The following is a 15,465-nucleotide window of genomic DNA, read 5'->3' as shown; positions in this document are numbered from 1 at the left end:
ACAGGGATGGAAAATTAAGTGACATTTTGTTGTTCACTTAATCTTTACTGACATTGTTTTCAGGTAGGGCTCAGCTCATGAAAAGAAAAGCAGGGTACGGTACTAGTGCCAATAGGTAAAAGAGAAGCTCAGAGTTTCTACCATTGGCCTAATCACTTAGGGAGGCTTAGCTTTGCTTAAGGCTTGTGTTACCAAATGAGCCATATGTCCACAGATTCATTTAATTCTTACTAATTTCACTTTCCTGAAAAGGGAAAAAAGCACTCATACAATAATGCAGACATCTGGAACTTGTAAAAGGTTTACTTAAACTGTTGACATATGTGTCTGACATGAAGGATGTAAGTTACTTAGTTTTCTGTTCTCTAAGCCAAATAGTGTTTATGTTCAGTGAAATTTAAGTGTAAAAACTGTTGCATAACTTAAATAAATTATATAAAAATTAATAAAATGAACATGGACCTACAAAAAATAAGAACAGTAAAGACTCAAACACAATGTTCTCCTACCCACCTTTTAGATACTGAAGGAAATAAGGTGATAAGTGAGAAATGTGGAGCAGAATGTGCATGTGTGATGTGTGTGATGTGTGTGTGTGTGTGTGTGTGTGTGTGTGTGTGTGTGTGAATTTTATCAGAGAACTACCAGCTTTCTATATTTAAAAAATATAATGGATAATGAACAGTAGTATTTACTGAGTCTATAGTATATTAGGACATTGTGTAGAATTTTCACCATTTGTGGATGGTTGTATGTTCATTTAGAAGATGAGTAAAATAAAGTAAAACTAGTAAAATAATAGACCTAAGTCCCCTCACTCTGCTTCTGGCTGGCATTTACACTCTTTTTTTTTGATGTATAGTAATCTTTAATACTTATTTTGATAAAAATATACTTAAAATTTTGAACACAATATAGCACATAGATTACTTTTTTAATTTATACAAGCAAAATCACTGAAAGAATAATTCTCACAGGTTACAGAAAATTTAAAAAAATAATAAAATTGATGCTAATGCTACTCCGATATACTTTAGTATGTCTAACATTTAGGGATAGTCTAACTTTTTTTAAAATTTAATTTATTAGTTTTCTTTTCAGTAAATACAGGCAGTTTGGTACCATTGTTTAGGCTCATCTGTGATCTACCCCCTCCCATTGGTCCCTCCTTGTTGATGAAAATGGGTCTTGCATTGTGGAGTTAGCCCCCAGTTATTGGTATGATAAATGTCTCTGCAAATCATGACCCAACATGTGACTCTGACATTCTTTCCGCCCCCTCTTCCGCAAAATTTCCCTGAGCCATGTTGGGCTCATTTTTGGTCTGCTTCAGTGATGAGGTGTTGGGGGCCTCTGAGGCTCTGGCTCTCTGATTTGGTAGGCATTGATTCTTCTCTGTGTTGGTCTCCTTCCCCCTTGTGCTGGTATCCAGTTCACAGGAAAACATCACCCTTGCTTGTTTCGCCAGTTGTCCTTAGTTTCAGTTGGGCCCCTTTTGAGGTATGTTGGGGCAGCTCTCTTCTTAGGATCTTCATCTATCTGGAAAAGAGAAGCAGATTCTCCAACGGAGAGTAAGTTAGCACCCGGAAAATTGAGATAACACTTACTTTTTTGATAGACAGTATGATAGGTGTAGGCCCTCTTATACCCCGTGATTGATGGGTATGGTTCTGACTTGTTTCCCAGCTCCAGCTATGGGTCTAGTACCATTGAGTGGATCAGTTAGCCAAATCAAGAGCAATTGGTTCCTCACCATGGCTGTGTACCACTATTGCACTTGTGTGGACATCACATCAGGTTATTTGTTGCTAATTAGGTTAAACAATGCGTTGCTTGGACAGATCTTAGTCATTTCCCCCAGTCGCCTATATAGCACCTTCTGGCACTAGACACGCTGACTGTCTGGGGACTGACTCTCTCCTGGCTTCCAGCCATGTCATTCCATTTTACTTGTCAGCTGCGTATGGAGTCTTCAGCAATAGGGTCTTACCACTGGCCTTTGGTAGGTCATCAAGTACTCTGACAGAAGTCTGTCATTGTTTTGGGAAACCTTGTAGGTTTCTCTGATCAAAAGCTCATTGTGGATGGTAGGCCCAAGCTGGAAGTGGGGGTTACAGGTCAGTGTCCATTAAGAAATTGAGGAAAAACATAACTAATATACAAGAGTTAGAGAGGAGAGAGATAGAGGGGAGAGGGGGAGAGGGAGGGAGGGAGGATGTAGGAGAGTTAGGTCAGTCTTGATCCTACCCTCTCCAGTGTCTTGTGGTTCAGGTGTTTCCTGTAAGGGTCTAGTGAAGGTTCAGCCATTTGGTCTGTCTTTTAGGAAGTAGAATTTTATGGTACCATTGCCGTTTGGGTCCCGATTACTGTTTCCCACCCTTCGATGCCCTCCCTGCCCTCCCATCCAACCTATTATCTGGATAACCACATGCAGGAAACTAAAACTTGATCCACACATTTCACCATGCACTACACTCAAATCCAAATGGATCAAAGACCTCAACATAAGACCAGAAACTCGAAAACTACTGGAAGAAAATTTAGGAAGTACTTTCCATGATAGAGGAATGGAAAAAGACTTCCTGAACAAAACCCCAGTGGCTCAAGTTCTTAAACAGTCACTCAACCATTGGGATCATATGAAGCTGAAGAGTTTCTTTACAGACAAGCATATAATAAGCAAAGCCAATAGAATACCCACAGAATTGGAGAAAATATTTGCAGGTTATCCAACTGATAGAGGTCTTATCTCTAGAATTTACAAAGAACTCAAAAGTCTAAACAATAAGAAGACAAATACCCTACTCACAAAATGGGGCACAGAGTTAAGCAGGCAATTCACAGAGGAAGAGATACAAATGGCAAACACACACCTAAGAAAATGTTCATCATCCCTAATCATCAGGGAAATGCAAATTAAAACAACTATGAGATTCCACCTTACCCCAATAAGGATAGCCAACATCAAAAGGTCAAATGAAAATAAATGCTGGCGAGGATGTGGAGAAGCAGGGACACTCATTCACTGTTGGTGGGAATGCAGGATGGTACAACCACTTTGGAAAGCAATATGGAGACTCCTGAAAAAGCTGACTATAGAAATACCAACAGACCCAGTTATACCATTACTGGGCATCTACCCTAAAACCTTCAAACCAAAAAAAAGCCAGAGATTTGCTCAACCATGTTTGTAGCGGCTCAATTCATAATAGCTAAAAGCTGAAATCAACCCAGATGTCCATCATTAGAAGAATGGATAACAAAGATGTGGTGTATCTACACAATGGAATTCTATACAGCAGTAAGAAAAGACGACATAAAGAAATTTGAGGAAAAATGGTTGAACCTGGAACAGATCATTCTCAGCGAACTTACCCAATCACAGAAAAAAAATCGACACATAGTCTCACTCATCTACAGCACCTAACCTGAATCTAACCAAGATACCTTACATACCCAGCAAGCATTTACACTCTTGTTATTTGAATGTACAATCTGAGAATTCCACAGATGCCATTGCTCATCTTTTATTTATTAATTTTATTTATGTGTTTATTTATTTGCAAGCAGAGAGTGAGAGAGATAGAAGGAAGAGACAGACAAACAGACAGAAAATGGGCATTCCAGGGCTTCCAGCCACTGCAACTGAACTCCAGATGCATGTGCACCTTGTGCATCTGGCATATGTGGGTCCTGGGGAATCAAGCCTGGATCTTTTGGCTTTGCAGGCAAATGCCTTAGCTGCTAAGCCATCTCTCCAGCCCCTAATCTTTCTTATTTTCAGAGCTTTCCTTTAATATTGCATCACAATTCAATATAGAGTTTCCTAAATACATTATGTTCTAGGTGGTTTATAGAATGTCAAAGTATCATTATGTTTTTACTTAACATAGACAGTCAATATCTAAACTTACTCAAAAGAAATTATAGAAAAGGAATACAATAATTTTGTGTCATAACAAAAATCTGCATTTATATAAATTATGGGATTGTTTTTCAAACTTCAGTGCTTTTTTCAGTATTGAAATTTTTGTCATTATGTTGTCATCTTAGAAACAACTTGGCAAGATAAGTTCTCTCTACATTTATTTGAGATCAGTTATCTAAATGTGTAATTCAAATAACATTTGTTTGTACCCTACTTTCTTTAACATTAAATGCAGGTGATGTTGGCTTGATGTGCTGCGCATAGATATACTTTTTTAAATGAATGAAAAGCTCCATCTGCTACAGAGCAGATGTACAAACTGGTGGATAGTGTGTGTGTATCCATTGTCATCTCAGCAAAATCCTCAGTTATGAACCATTACATGGCTTTTGTATTTACCAGTTCTGAGAAAAAAGATTTATGATATTTAGATAGAATTGCTGTCTCCTGTGCTGTAAATAATGAAAGAAATTTAGAATATAAGGTAACTGAAAGGAGCCTTTACTTACACTTACTCTGTATTACAGGCACATATGTAACACATTCTCAGTAACATTGATTCTGTGCTAAAGTCTCTATCTCTTATTACATGATATATAAAAATGACCCTAATCTATGATTTTTGTCAGCATGACAAACTATACCTTAAAAATACATTCTATGACTTCCGGTTAATATGGCGGTGTAGGTACCACGACAAAGCAGCCTAGGGGGGAAAAAGACCAAAAAAACTCAGCAAAATACACACTTCTACTAAAAAGTGAGGTGTATGGGAAATTGAAGTGGCAGCAGAGAGGTAGAAGATATCCAGAGCATCCAGAGCCCTCACAGGCCAGCAAAAGCTGCCCCGGCAGCTCTGCCAACCATGGTGGCAGCAGCGCAACAAAAAGTAGCCAGGCTTGGCTCCAGCTGCAGCAAAAGCCAGGTGCGGAGAATTTCCACTCACACGGGCACTCTCTGAAACTCAGGAAACGTGAAGGGAGAGCGGCAGTGAGCAATGGAGGAGCAGACCACTAGGTAGAAGGACACATGGAACAGTGAGAGACCCAGAGCAGCTGCGGCTCCCTCCCCTCCCCCAGCACCTGAGCCCAGCTCCAGCAAACAAAGCAGTGTCCCGGGACCTGGCAACGCCAACTTGAGCCGACAGTGGGACACAAGCAGGAGCAGAGTTGGGCAGCAACATCAGTGCTCCAGAAATGGTAACAGCGGCCCCAGCAGTAGCAGATCCAGTAGCAGCAGCAGCAGCGGCAGACCCAGCAGCAGCAGCAGTGGCAGATCCCACAGCAGCAGCTTCAGGGGCAGCAGTGGCAGTGTACCCAGCAGCAGAGGCAGCAGCAGCGGTGGACCCAGCAGCAGCTTCAGCAGCAGCGGCTACAGACCCAGCAGCAGCAGATTGAGCAGCAGCAGTTCCAGCAGCAGGGGTGCTGATCTGCAGGGCCACACTTGCCAGGCTCTGTTTGACCCACAGGAAAAGCCAGTGCCCAGCTCCAGAAATCAGAACAGCAGCCCAACGACCCAAGCAGCAACTTGACTGAGACCAAAATCACCCAAGGTAACTGGGATTGCACCAGGGAAGGGTCGCACTTGGTCACAAGCTGACTTGGATCCCTCAAAAGACCAGAAATCTTAACCTCTTTGTTGATAGAGGGTCTGGTGGTTATAATAACTACTCTTGCATACATTCCTGGGGCTGTTTTTGAATGAATGTGTACAGTGTTTAGTTAAATTTTAGAATCTACCTGTATTTTATTCCACTCAGCCTGCTTGAATACTGCCATGGCAGGGAAACTCAACCCCTAGGAACACCTTTGTAGATACTCTGAGAGTCTTAAGAGCCACACCTAACACCTTAAGCTCCTACACTGACAATATATAACATCAAATCAATTGATACAGCTAAGAATACCCAGCAAGCTAGAAAATACAAGCTTTAACTTAATCCAACATGCAAAAATATATACATTATAACACAAGAAACACTAAAAAGCAAGACGATATAAATCCACCTAAAAGTATTAATGCATCAGAAATGTCCTCCAGTGAGAATGAGTTAGAGGAAATGCCTGAGAAATAGTTCAAAAGAATGATTGTAAATATGTTCAAAGAAGTCAAAGAACAAATCAAAAGAATCAAAGAAGAAATCAAAGAGGAAATCAAAGGAATCAAAGAAGATGCAGGACACCAATTTAATGAAATAAAGAAGTTTTAAGTGCCTATATTAAGAAATTAGAAAGGTCGCAAGTAAATGACCTAATTCTTCACCTTAAAGCCTTGGAAAAAGAAGAACAAGGCAAACCAAACATCAGTAGATGGGAAGAAATAATAAAGATTAGGGCAGAAATTAATGAAATAGAAACAAAAAGAACAATCCAAAGATTAATGAAACAAAGAGTTGGTTCTTTGAAAGGATAAACAAGATTGACAAACCCTTAGCAAATCTGACCAAAAGAAAGAGAGAAGAGACACAAATTAATAAAATCAGAGATGAACAAGGTAACATCACAACAGATTCCAGAGAAATTCAAAAAATCATAGGGACATACTATAAAAGCATATACTCCACAAAGTATGAAAATCTCAACAAAATGGATGATTTCCTTGATTTATATGACCTGCCTAAATTAAATCGAAATGAGATTAATCACTTAAATAGACCTATAACAAATATGGAGATCTGAACAGTTATCAATAACCTCCCAACTAAAAAAAGCCAAGGCCCAGATGGATTCACTGCTGAATTTTACCAGACCTTTAAGGAAGAGCTAACGCCATTGCTTCTTAGCTTTTCCAGGAAATAGAAAAAGAAGGAATTCTACCAAACTCCTTCTATGAGGCCAGCATCACCCTGATGCCAAAACCAGGCAAAGATAGAACAAAAAAAAAAAAGAAAATTATAGACCAATCTCCCTCATGAACATAGATGCAAAAATTCTCAACAACATATTGGCAAACAGAATATACGAGTATATCAAAAAGATCATTCACCCTAACCAAGTAGACTTTATCCCAGAGATGCAGGGATGGTTCAACATATGCAAATCTATAAATGTAATATATCATATAAACGGGTTGAAGGACAAAAATCACATGATCATCTCACTTGACGCAGAGAAAGTATTTGACAAAATCCAACATTCCTTCATGATAAAAGTCCTACAGAGACTGAGAATAGAAGGAACATATCTCAATACAATAAAAGCTATTTATGACAAGCCTACAGCCAACATATTACTAAATGGGGAAAAACTGGAAGCTCTTCCACTAAAATCAGGAACAAGATAAGGGTGTACACTGTCGCCAGTTTTATTTAAGATAGTTTTGGAAGTCTTAGCCATAGCAATAAGGCAAGAGACACACATAAAAGGGATACAAATTGGGAAGGAAGAGATCAAGTTATCATTATTTGCAGATGACATGATTCTATACATAAAGGACCCTAAAAACTCTACTAGCAAACTGTTAGAGCTGATCAAAACCTACAGCAATGTAGCAGGATACAAAATAAATACACAGAAATCAGTAGCTTTCATATATGCTAACAACAAACACACAGAGGATGAAATCAGAGAATCACTCCCATTCACAATTGCATCAAAAAAAAAAATAAATAAAGTACCTAGGAATAAACCGAACCAAGGCAGTAAAGAATCTCTACAATGAGAACTTTAAAACACTCATGCGAGAAATTGCAGAAGACACTACAAAGTGGAGAAACATCCCTTGTTCCTGGATTGGAAGAATCAATATTGTGAAAATGGCAATCTTACCTAAAGCAATCTACACATTTAATGCAATCCCTATCAAAATTCCAAAGGCATTCTTATTGGAAATAGAAAAAACAATCCAAAAATTCATTTGGAACCACAAAAAACCTCGAATATCTAAAATAATACTGAGCAACAAAAATAAGGGTGGTGGTATCAACGTACCTGATTTTAACCTATACTGCAGAGCCATAGAAACAAAAACAGCGTGGTACTGTCACAAAAGCAGACATGTAGATCAGTGGAACCGAATAGAGGACCCAGATGTAAGCCCAAGTAGCTATAGCCACTTGATATTTGATAAAAATACCAAAAATACTCATTGGAGTAAAGACAGCCTCTTCAGCAAACGGTGTTGGGAAAACTGGATATATATCTGCAGAAGGATGAAAATAGATTGTTCTCTCTCACCATGCACAAGAATTAAGTCCAAATGGATTAAAAACCTTAACATCAGACCTGAAACTCTGAAACTGCTAGAGGAAAAAGTAGAGGAAACCCTTCAACATATTGGTCTTGGCAAAGACTTTTTGAATACAACCCCAATTGCTCAGGCAATAAAACCACAGATTAACCACTGGGACCTCATGAAATTACAAAGATTTTTTTTTAAAATTTTTTTTTTTTTTTGGAGCGACAGACACAGAGAGAAAGACAGATAGAGAGAGAGAGAATGGGCACGCCAGGGCTTCCAGCCTCTGCAAACGAACTCCAGACGCGTGAGTCCCCTTGTGCATCTGGCTAACGTGGGACCTGGGGAACCGAGCCTCAAACCGGGGTCCTTAGGTTTCACAGGCAAGTGCTTAACCACTAAGCCATCTCTCCAGCCCTACAAAGATTTTGCCCTGCAAAGGACACAGTGAAAAAAGCAAAGAGGCAACCTACAGAATGGGAAAAAATCTTCGCCAGCTATACATCTGATAGAGCATTAATATCTAGGATATACAAAGAACTCAAAAAGTTAAATAATAAGGAATCAAACAAGCCAATCAAAAAATGGGTTATGGAGCTGAATAGAACATGCTCAAAGGAAGAAATACAAATGGCATATAAGCATCTAAAAAAATGTTCTACATCACTAGTTGTGGTGGTTTGATTCAGGTGTCCCCCATAAACTTAGGTGTTGTGAATGCTAGGTTCCCAGCTGATGGATATTTGGGAATTAATGCCTCCTGGAAGGAGTGTATTGTTGGGGGCGGGCTTATGGGCTTTATAGCCAGTTTCCCCATGCCAGTGTTTGGAACACCCTCCTGTTGCTGTGGTCCATCTTATGTTGGTCAGGGGGTGATGACCACCCTCTGCTCATGCCATCGTTTTCCCCTGCCATCGTGAAGCTTCCCCTCGAGCCTGTAAGCCAAAATAAACCTCTTTTTCCCAGAAGCTACTCTTGGTTGGGTGATTTCTACCAGCAATGTGAACCGGACTGCAACAGTAAAATAGTAACGAGGAGTGGGGTTGCTGCTAAATACCTGACTATGTGGCTTCAGCCTTTTTGGAGCTGATTTTCAAGAGGAAAATGGAAGGAGTTTAAATCTTGGCCTAAGAGATGCCTTGTATGGCTGTAAGTACGGTTCGATGGACTATTCTGGTCTGAACTATGGACTGTGAGGTTTGGCTCATGAGGGTGAGAAAGAGCTGTGCTTGGACTAGGCTAGCAGTTGGTGTGAAAAGCTTGTTGTTATGCCTGTATCCTGAGAAGTTATGCAGGGTTGCTTTGCATAGAAATGAACTGGTGTGAGTAGAGGGATATGGCATAGAAAGAAAAATCTTTGGGTGAACTGTTGCCCATTCAGCTGCAACTGAGAGGTTACAATCTATGAGACTGGGCTAGCTGACCTGCGCTGGGGCAACAAGAAGAATGTAGACTCTTTTGAAGGGGCCTGAGTTCTCAAGGAATGTCCTGTTCTTCAAAGTCTGCTTTATTCCCCCCTGTATTAACAAATTGGCATCCTACCTGGTATTGTAGAGTATAAGAAATGCTGGAAAGAGGGTCATTGAGTTTGCAACACGGTCTTGTGTTTTGGAAATGGCCATGGGCAGTGTGAAGTGGGTTTGCTCGTTGCCTGCATTGAGACCCCATAGGGCCATGAGGATGAATTGTGGCTTGCAGTGGAGACCCAGTGGAGATGCCGGGACCATGAGATGGCTGCTGAGGTGCTGCCGGCCCTGATGAAGTTTCCCAGGACTGTGAGTAGCCTAGCTGGAGGGGCGGAATTGGAATACCAGAGACTTGTTGCTGGTTAGAATTATTGGACTTGAAGATTTGTCACTGGCTAGAGTTGCTGGACTTGAAGCTACAGAGTTTGTTTGTCCCGGTTGTTTTAAATCTTGTATTGGCTGAATATTTCTTTGCTATGCCCAATGCCATCTTTTGTATTGTGAATATTTATTCTGTGCCATTATGTGTTTTTTGAAGTTATTTTTTGGTATTATGGCTCAGTTTAAAGATCTTGGACTATGGGGATGTATGAACGTCATTGGAATTGATAAAAACTATGGGGACCTTTAAAGTCAGACTGAATACATTGTATTTTACATCATGTATGGATATCAGTTTATGGGTGCCATGTGCGGAATGTGGTGGTTTGATTCAGGTGTCCCCCATAAACTTAGGTGTTCTGAATGCTAGGTTCCCAGCTGATGGAGATTTGGGAATTAATGCCTCCTGTAGGGAGTGTATTGTTGGGGGCGGGCTTATGGGCTTTATAGCCAGTTTCCCCATGCCAGTGTTTGGCACACCCTCCTGTTGCTGTGGTCCACCCTATGTTGGCCAAGGGGTGGTGTCCACCCTCTGCTCATGCCATCATTTTTCCTTGCCATCGTGGAGCTCTCCTCGAGCCTGTAAGCCAAAATAAATCTCTTTTTCCCAGAAGCTGCTCTTGGTTGGGTGATTTCTACCAGCAATGTGAACCGGACTGCAACACTAGTCATCAGGGAAATGCAGATTAAAACTACATTGAGATTCCATCTCACTCCTGTCAGATTGGCCACCATCATGGAAACAAATGATCATAAATGTTGGTGGGGATGTGGAAAAACAGGAACCTTTCTACACTGCTGGTGGGAGTGCAATCTGGTCTAGCCATTGTGTAAAACAGTGTGGAGGTTCCTAAAACAGCTAAAGATTGATCTACCATATGACCCAGCTATAGCACTCCTAGGCATATATCCAAAGGACTCATCTCATTTCCTTAGAAGTACATGCTCAACCATGTTTATTGCTGCTCAACTTATAATAGCTGGGAAATGGAACCAGCCTAGATGTCCCTCAACAGATGAGTAGATAATGAAGATGTGGCACATTTATACAATGGAGTTCTACTCAGCGGTAAAGAAAAACGAAGTTATGAAATTTGCAGAAAAATGGTTGGACCTGGAAAGGATTGTACTAAGTGAGGTAACCCAGGCCCAGAAAACCAAGCGCCACATGTTCTCCCTCATATGTGGATCCTAGCTACAGATGATTGGGCTTCTGCATAAGAAGGAAAATACTTAGTAGCAGAGGCCAGTAAGTTAAAAAGGAGACATAAAGGAAAGAGAACGGAAGGGAGGAGGGTACTTAATAGGTTGATATTATATATATGTAAGTACAATGATTGAGATGGGGAGGTAATATGATGGAGAATGTAAAATTTCAAAAGGGAAAGTATCAGGGGGGAGGGAGGGAATTACCATGGGATATTTTTTTATAATCATTGAAAATATTAATAAAAATTTTAAAATTAAAAAAAAATTCTAATTAACTTGAAAATTTAAAGACGTAGATGAATTACTAGACTCATGGGACCTAACAAAATAAACCAAGATGATATAAAACATGCAATGAGTTTGAGTAGTAACAAAAACTTACCAATTTAAAGATAATTCTAGGCCCAGATGGATTCATTGCTAAATTCTAGCCAACCTTTAAAGAAGTAACAACAATGCTCCTCCAATGATTCCATAAAATAGAAAGGGACTGAATGCTTCCAAGTATTTTTTATAAAGACATTATTTCCCTGGTTGGAAATGGGCTTCTGCTTTCCTAGGTCATTGAAGTTTTTGTTGTTAGTTTCTTTAGTGTAGCTGAGTTGAGCACTTAGTTTTCAGTATTTTATAGCAGAAAATGATGAATAGCTTTAATTTGCTTCATAAACTAAAACTCCTCATTTTTTTAAAGTTTTCTTTTACTTGAGAAAGAGAAAGAAAGAGAGAGAGAGGGAGGGATAGAATGGACTCACCAGAACCTTCAGCCACTGTTAACCAACTAACTCCAGATGCATGTTCCACCTTGTGCATCTAGCTTAGGTGGGTCCTTGGGAATTGAACCTGGGCTCCTTTGGCTTTTCAGGCAAACATCTTAACTGCTAAGTCATCTCTCCGGCCCTCCTTGTATTCTTAGAATGAGGTAAACTGTTTCTTTGTCACATACTGGTACAGCTCAAGTTTATTTTTGCCTTTAACGTTTGTACATACACCTAATGTTTTCAAGTGCCTTAACTGTTTAAAATTTGGCTTCAAAAGTTTGGGGATAAAGATAGGTTTACTTCACATTTTTGTGTTTTCATTAGTAATATTCTAGGCACCTCACAAAATTTGTTATGGTGCAATGGTTGTTAGTTTTAGTGAGGGCTGAGATTCATTTGAAAATATACAAAATTTCCATTTTTTACAAGGTGGCAAATATCATCTATAATGGTGTAATTGTCATTTGCAGGATATGTGTTCTTTGCTGCACATTCATGTCAACACATGTTACAAATTCCATGAAATTTAACAATATGAAGCTTCTTTAATTTTAAACAATGCTCTGACAAGTCTCCAGATGAGCTCTTGCAATGAAATTCACAGCCTTTGCTGACACTTTCCCTTCTGATTGAGCAATGCATCTTGAACCATTGATAATTTTTTTTTTTAATTCATAAGGTAGGTAGAATCCTTTTCAGATTTTTCATCTGATTGTTTTGTGCTGGTATATCTGTCAGAGCACTTAACTCTACCTTACAGATGGTTGTTGCATGAGCGGACACTGCTGTATTTAAACATTTCTACTTTAGTTCATGCAAAATTACAAAACCAATCTGTACCTGTACCAAACTGATTAAAACAAATCTACATGTTTATTGATTTAAAAAAAAAAAAAGAATAGGTTCTGGAGAGATGGTTCAGCCATCAAGGCGCTTGCCTGCAAAACCTAATGTCCTAAGTTCCATTCCTTAGTACCTACATAAAGCCAGATGCAAAAAGTGGTACATGCATCTGGAATTTATTTCCAGTGGCTAGAGGCCCTGGTACGCCCATTCTCTCTCTGTTTCTCTCTCTCTCTCTCTCTCTCTCTCTCCCTGTCTCTCTGTTTGAAAATAAATAACTTAATTTTTTTTAAAAGAATCAGCATAAGTGCTGGTGAGTTGCCTCAGCTTTAAGGTGCTTACTTGTGAAGCTTTAGGACCCAAGTTCGATTCCCCAGAACCTATGTAAGCCAAATGCTTATGATAGTGCATGCATCTGGAGTTCATTTGCAGTGGGTGAAGCCCCTAGGAAGTCCATTAATATTCTCTCTCTCTCTCTCTCAAATAAATAAATAAACAAAAATAAATATTTTTTAAAAGAATCAGTATAAATCCCATATGCCAATGACAATCAGGCTGAAAAAGAAATCAGGAAATAAATCTCATTAACAATAGCCTCAAAAATAAAATATTTAAAGAAATAGATACAAATAAACCAAACCAGGATGGTGAAAGATCTGCACATTGAATATATTACGACACTGATGAAATACATTAAAAAGATATTAGAAGGGCTGAAGAGATGGCTTAGCAGTTAAGCGCTTGCCTGTGAAGCCTAAGGACCCCAGTTCGAGGCTCGGTTCCCCAGGTCCCACGTTAGCCAGATGCACAAGGGGGCGCATGCGCCTGGAGTTCGTTTGCAGTGGCTGGAAGCCCTGGCGCACCCATTCTCTCTCTCTCCCTCTATCTGTCTTTCTCTCTATGTTTGTCACTCTCAAATAACTAAATAAAAAATGAACAAAAATATTTTTTAAAAAAGATATTAGAAGACCTCCTATGCTCATAGATTAGCAAAATTGATATTTTGCAAATGCCTATACTACTAAAAACCATCTACAGGTTTATTCCAATCACCATTGAAATTATAATGAAACCAGGTGTGGTGAGGCATACCTATAATTCCAGCACTTGAGAGGAAGAGGTAGGAGGATTGCTGTGAGTTCAAGGCCAGCTTGAGGCTGCATAGTGAATTCCAAGTCAGCCTGGGCTGAAGTGAGACTCTACCTCTAAAATAAAAAAGAAAACAAAAAATTATAATGGTGTTATTCACAGCATTAGAAACAAATGCTGAAATTCATGTAGAAGCAGAAAAGACCGAGGATAGCCTAATCAATTCTGAGCAAAAGAAAATGCTGAAGATATCACCATACTTGCTTTCAATTTGTACTGCAATGCCTTAGTTAAATATGTGTGTGTGTGTGTGTGTGTGTGTGTGTGTGTGAAGGAGAACAAATTTATGCTTGCTTGAGATTACATGGTCAGATTCAGAAAGACAAACATTGTATGTTTTTGCTTGTTTGTGGGCCTGAGATTTCCATATGGATACATAAAACGTTATATGTCATGGAAGTAGAAATGACAGAAGACTAACAGGGTAGCAGGGGGAAGAAAGGGTGAGAGAAATGATTGTGGAGCAGATAAACATGGTCAGAACTTATTGCATACTTGTATGAAAATGTCTTTTTGGAGAAAAGGGAATTCCACATGTGGGAATATATACTGAGACAGCAATTATAAAAAGAGTATGGAGGTGTCTAAAGAGCTTAGAAACAGCATATAATTCAGATATCCCTCTTCTAGACATATGCCCCAAAGGAAATGATCACCTTACAAAAATGAAAATAAAAGAAATAACATGTTCAATAGTGCTATGTCATGTATGAGTAGTAAGTTCAGAGTGGGTCAGAATCTTGCAGACCACTTATAGAGAAATATCCCCAGACTACTTGCCCAGATATGCTCATTCAACGATGCTGATATAGTAGTGCCATGGAATCCACATGTCTGGAGACCTCAGTTGGAACAACTTAGAGGTGAAATATGTGACTGATATCTAATGGTTAGAGCCGAGGAAGGCTGCTGAACTTACCACCATGATATCACTTAAGCACCCATAAAAATTCCAATTTAAAGTTTTAATAGTGCTGAGCTCTGGAAAAGTTGATCTGAGAGAATATAAAGGTACATCTCTGCAGAGCTCATAATTAATCAGGATGAATAAGGAGTACACCAAAGAATCAAATATTCTCAATCAAATAATATAAAGGCAGTAGTCTTCAGAACTACATAAAAATTTAAATGAAATTTCACAAATGTTTTACCTCAAAATTATTAGTAATTTTATGATATGACTAGAGACATAGTAATTGAAAATGCGTACAACAGAAATTATGAGAAGTTTACATGGAATTGACATTTGTAACAGGCATTATCTAGTTAGATTATGACTATGTTTGAAAATATAATGTAAAAAAGTTAGCTGCTTCTTAAATTCCAATAAAGAGGAAAAAGTTATAGACAGCCAAAATTCCTTTGTAAATACTGTGAAGTGAAAATAGGACTATGTCCAAAAGTTCTGTCTAACCAAAAGAAGGAAATATTTGAAAAATCCACACTTAAAAAAATAGTTTTATTTTATTTAGTTGTTAGAGAGAGAAAGAGAGAGAGAGAGAGAGAGAAAGAAAGAAAGATACAGAATGGGCATACCAGGGCCTCTAGCCACTGC

At 39.1% G+C, this 15,465-nt stretch overlaps 1 protein-coding gene across 6 annotated transcripts in view; it reads left to right on the top strand.

The window, feature by feature from the left end:
* Positions 1-15,465, top strand: part of Thsd7b (thrombospondin type 1 domain containing 7B) — a 797,324-nt gene that overhangs the window by 481,807 nt on the left and 300,052 nt on the right. The window lies entirely within an intron of this gene.

The sequence above is a fragment of the Jaculus jaculus genome, chromosome 5, assembly GCF_020740685.1.
Source record: "Jaculus jaculus isolate mJacJac1 chromosome 5, mJacJac1.mat.Y.cur, whole genome shotgun sequence".
Lineage (NCBI taxonomy): Eukaryota > Metazoa > Chordata > Mammalia > Rodentia > Dipodidae > Jaculus > Jaculus jaculus.
The sequence above is the reverse complement of the archived record's forward strand: the minus strand, read 5'-3'. Positions and strand labels throughout refer to the sequence as shown.